Source organism: Orycteropus afer, unplaced genomic scaffold (assembly GCF_000298275.1).
Source record: "Orycteropus afer afer isolate SDZICR_OR568_19922 unplaced genomic scaffold, OryAfe1.0 scaffold00020, whole genome shotgun sequence".
In the NCBI taxonomy this organism is placed as follows: Eukaryota; Metazoa; Chordata; class Mammalia; order Tubulidentata; family Orycteropodidae; genus Orycteropus; species Orycteropus afer.
In genome coordinates, this window is record NW_006921607.1 from 20,654,544 (window position 1) to 20,660,062 (window position 5,519).

The 5,519-nt window shown below is 39.8% G+C and overlaps 1 protein-coding gene across 1 annotated transcript in view; it reads right to left on the bottom strand.

Moving 5' to 3' along the window:
- Positions 1–5,519, bottom strand: part of PTPRT (protein tyrosine phosphatase receptor type T) — a 557,720-nt gene that overhangs the window by 275,217 nt on the left and 276,984 nt on the right. The window lies entirely within an intron of this gene.

Sequence of the window (5,519 nt, forward strand, 5' to 3'; positions counted from 1 at the left end):
TTGCATCTACATGCAGGCTGAAATTAATGGACACTTGGCAAAAGCTCAGATTATATCAATGTGTAAGAATAAAACTGCAAAGTTCATGTTCAGAATGTCACTGAGATCTCTGGTGAACCTCACTGTCTTCATGGATGATATGTGACTGTCTGTGTGGCAAGTGAGTCTTTGCTGGGTGAACTACCTAGTTATTGTTGGCTGTTCCCCAAGTGGACAGGATCCATACATTTGTGATCTTACTGGGCATACAGTACAGTTACAGAAGAGTGTACTTAGGAAGAGGAATCCTTATAGCCTAGTTTATTTGGATCCATTTCCCAGGAGGACCTGTTGTTGTTGTTGTTATCTGCCGTTGAGTCAGACCCGACTCATAGCGACCCCTCCTTGGGTTTCCAAGGTAGTATCACTATGGAAGTAGATTGCCCAACCTTCCTTCCAAGGAGCGGCTGCTGGGTTTGAACCACCAGCCTTCTGGTTAGCAGGCAAGTGCCTTAGGCACTATGCTACCAGAGCTGTAGCCAGCTAAAAATCCCAGTTGACAAAACTGTACACTCAGCAACAGACTGCATGCAGTGTAGCAATGGAAGTGAAAGGTGAATAATGCAAATGAGTGAGTCACAAAACCATAAAACTTGAATATCTAATGATTGTCTAGTTGATGCTCAGTCACAAGGAAACATTGCATCTTGAAGTCACATGTGTTAGTCAGGATAGGAAAAGTTACACTGGAATAACAAACCCCACAGACTTCAGTGGCTAAAAACAGCAAAGGTTTACTTTTCCACTCAAACTACGTGTCCAACGTTGTATAAGGTAGGGATGGGGTGGAGGATACTCTAATCACTGTATTCACTCAGCAAACCAGGCTGATAATTCCATTTTAACACAAGGCTTTGGATTTCATGAAGGCAGGGGAAGAGAAGTCTGAAGAGTCAAACACTGGCATATAGATGCTTCAGATTTGAAGCATAACTTCCACTTACATTTCATTGGCTAGAACCAGGTACATGGCAAGTCTAATTTCAATGAAGTAGGGAAAGAGAATCTTTCATGTATCCAGAAGAGGAGGAGAAATGGTAATGTCCATGACAGGGTGTATTCTATTTCTGCACATTTCTGAATGTTAGATATTGTCACTTCCATTGAATGCAGATCTGAGTCTGTAATTAGCTCCAATGGCCTTGATTCATTCCTTGGGTGTACAGAAAGCCCTCTTTTGCTTATGTAGGATGGATTTCTGAATGTTGAAAGATGGTTGTCAGGTTCTGCTAACATTGTTCTCCTTCAACATTTCCTCATATGATAAGTGTTCAAGTCATTTAAGCCATCCTAGCCACTCATCCTGGGACATCCTCCTGTATGTCCATCCCTCTTTATGTGCAGTGACCAGAGTGGAAAGGGACAATCTACATGCAATCTTGCCAGTATATTGCTTAGTTAGATTATCATTCTTTTCTTATACTGGATCTCTGTTAATATAACCAATACCTTAGCTTCTCAGTGATTGCAATGAATATAGCATCAAACTCCCTTCTCCAAAAAAACATCTTTGCCATAGGCTTGATTCTACATATATAAATGTGGTTATGTTTCTGGAGTCCAAATACAGAGTCCTATATTTACTGCTACTGATTTCCATCTTCTTTGAGTGGTTCAACTGCTATAGCTTGTCATCACATTCTTTACCAGCTGAAAATTGCTGGACCTTAATTATTTTAAAAGTCATGGCGACATTACTACAAATTGGGAGCCAGAAACTGCCCCCAAGGGAGATCCCTTCCTGTTGGCATTCATTGTTCATCAAAACTTTTCATTTGGTTATCTAACTAGTTACTAATCTCCCTCAGGACTTATGCACTCACATCCCACTGCTGTATTTTTCCACAAAAAATAGCTTTAGAGTAGGGTTAAATTTATTTCACATACTGTAGCACTCTCAAAGAAAGAGGGTTGGGCTGACATTGACATTGTTTGTTCCTTGGAACAAGTGTTTCCTTCTTTTTCTTTCTTATGCTGGAAAGTGTTCCTTTTCAAATAAACAATTGTTTGGTTTTGTTATAAAATGTAGAAACATTAAAAGTATATGACAAATAATGGATCAAATATACAAAATATTTGTATGAGGTGCTTATATGGAATTTGAAGTATGTATAATTTCAAGGCAAGTTGTCCTTTTTTTTCAAAAGAACGCACCCAAAAGATGGAAATAAGGAAAAATGACTGAGAACAAATATAAAGATAAAGCAGGACTCTGTAACTGTGATGCCACGAAAGCTGAAGTCACAAAGAGTTAAACCTTATCATGAGTTAATTGGCTTCCCCCTTCCCCCCCACACACATTTGGAGAAAGGACAAGGCTCTTTCACTCCTGGCTTCTATTTCTGTGCTTCAGTTTAAAGGCCCAATGAACTGAAAGCTGAGATAGTTCAAGTACAACTTCTAGAGAACTGAAGCAGACCTTAAATGACCATGCAGTACCACAGTGATTGTAATACAGAGATTGTATAGGAGGAGAGAGGTATAACAGACGAGAGATAGTCAGAAGGAACTCTAATTTTAGACAAAAGATTTGCAAATGATATAACAGAAAACAGGCTGACTCCGTACCTGGTTCTTGATATAGCAGTGGCAAGGGTTTGATGAGGCCAACATTGCTAGTGGTAATTTGTCAATATGTTTCTACACTATAAAGAGAGTCGATTCTATTCTCTTAATATCAAAATATCTAATCTCATGGAATAACCTTAAATGTTAGAGGGAGCTTTATACTCAAAGATATAGATTCCAGTGTTGTTTATAAAAGTAAAAATTAGGAGCACCATATCTGTTCAACCACTCAGGAATGATAAAATAAGTTGTGGTCTAACTTCACAGTGGAATATTATGTAGCTGTTAACAAAAACGGCTGTGAGGGCTACATTTTAACATGGAGTAGCACTTATAAAATCACATTAAATGAATAAAGCAAGGTAAATTTTTAAAAATTACAGTCTCAGGTATGTAAGCTAGCATGCAAAGCTAGGCACATGCAAAGCTAAGCATTTAAAATATAAGTCCTGAGGGAAATATACTAAATCTTAATAATTGTTGTGTGGTTGGTTTGAAGTGTAACATATATGCAGACAAGTATAATAATCTTAAATACAGTTTGACAAATTTTTCTCAAAGTGAACATACTCCTATGACCAGCATCCAGACAAAAAAGGGGCATTACCAGCACCCCAGAAGCCTCCTGCATGGTTCCTTTGGGCCTTCTATAGGGATGTTCTCCTTAAAATGTGGTCACGTTGAAAGGGATCCTAGGTAGCTGCAATGCTTTATCCCACTGCCTTCTCTGGGTCACTGGGTAATTTGTAAGAACTTCCTCATCCTCCTTAGACTCATCATCCCTTCCACAGTTTCATGCTTGAAAACAAGCCATTTCCTAGCACCACTCCCTCCACCTGTACTTTTTCTGTATCTAGAATACATGTCTGATTATGCTTAACTCTTTCTGGCTCTCACAAACACAACGCTGACATGTTCGCTTTCTCCTAAATTCCTGACAACTTTAATTCCCTGACCAATTTATCTTTGTTGGTTCAAATTAGGTGCAGAATAACAAAGCCCTAGTCACTCTCTTGACCTTCAGGGTAATTGAATTGTCAGCAAGCAAGTCAGGAACATGCCAGACATTCTGCAGCCTATCATGTGGGAGGTCTGGCCAGTGTGCACATACCCAAAGTCCCTAAATCACTACAACAAATATGCAGTGAGTACTTTTTTTGTGCCAAGACTGCATAAGGCTTTGGGGAAAGGGAGAATATTTGTTGTATTTTCTATCTCTATTGGATCCTACGCCTAGGTCTATAATATTTGCTAGGGCAGTGCAATACAATTGCATTTCCCCATCATTTTAACCTCACTTATGTCCCACTTCAACTCTAGACTTGTAACTTCTGCCAAAACAAACAAACAAAATTGCCTTTGAGTTGATTCCACATCATAGCAACCCTATATGTGTCAGTGCAGAACTGTACTCCATACCCTTTTCAATGGCTGACTTTTTGGAAGTAGATTTCCAGACCTTTCTTCTGAGGTACCTATAGTTGGAGACCTACTGGGTCCTCCTCTGGCCTCAGCTCCTGGTTCTGTCTAATCTCCCTGCACCCTGTTCCCATTGGCTCACTTCTCTTGCATGATCCCTTAGGCTGTTGTTTGGCCTCAGTATGGTTCAGCCAGTTATCATGTGTTAGTTCCTGAAAGAAACACTAAGGACATAAAAGAAAAGAGAGTTCTCTCTTGTTAAGTACCTGTGTTGCATATTTTATTTCTTTTCATTCTCATAGCAAGGCTGTGAGAGGAATACTACAATGCCCCCCCATTTTATTTCTAATCAGAAGAGATTAAATAATGTTCCCCAAGGTTATACAGATAGTAAGCTAGGCTAAAATGCAACTAACCTTTAAGCAAGTAGCCCCTTCTTTGAGATATCTGTAGGCAAACACCTTATTGTCACTGAGATAAGATCCCCTGCTTTCTTGGCTATCCCCACAGATGCACAATGACAATGGAACCTAGCTTTATTTTGGGAAACAGGCTGAGCAGTTTGTGATGAAAAGAAATTCTGTCTTGGCCTGAAACAGGACCCCGAGCAATCAGAAGGTCAGTGATACAAAAGTGAAGCAGATTGGCTCTGGAAATTTTGAGCACCCCAGAACCATTAGAACAAGGTTACATGATAGGCTTATTCTCTGGGAAAAATGAGTGAGGAATGCCTTTTAAGGGGTAACAAGGGTCAGAGTGACATTTGAACACTAAAAATCATGTATATTGAAGACAACAGGATACCTGGCATAGGATGACACATTCTTCAGGCTGAACAGGTGTTTACCACTAACCTCATGATATTTTTCTGGAAGACATTAGGCAATAGCCAGTGTCCTGTGCTAGACCCTAAGGGAAGAAGACTCCAAGTAATAGACAACCCATTCAAAGAATCTGCAATCAAACTCAAACTCTGAAGACCTTCTCCAATGTATTCCTTCTCTAGTTGTTGACTCCATTGCCTCACCCCACCAGTTCTCTGAAACTCACTTTAGATTGTTCTCATCATGGTCATCAAAGACTTTCACATGGTCAGCTCCAATAGTCACTTCCCCGATTCCATTTCTTTCCACCTTTCATCAACATTAGTTGCAACTGATTACTCCCTCCTTGGTCCATTCTCTCCTCTTGGGTGTTGAGTCTCACCAATATCCTGGTTTTTCTCCTACCTCACTGTCTCTTCCTTAATCCATGTTTTGCTAGGTTTTTACCCTCTGCTTGAATAGGCAAAACTATTAGTTGATTCTGACTCATAGCCACCCCCACTGGGTTTCTAAGGCAGTAAATCTTTATGGAAATAGATTATCCCATCTTCCTTCCATGGAGCAGCTAGTGGGTTTGAACTCCCAACCTTGTAGTTAGCAGTCCAATGCCTTAGGCATTGCACCACAAGAGCTCCTTATTAAATTACATATTAGTGAATATAATCCAAC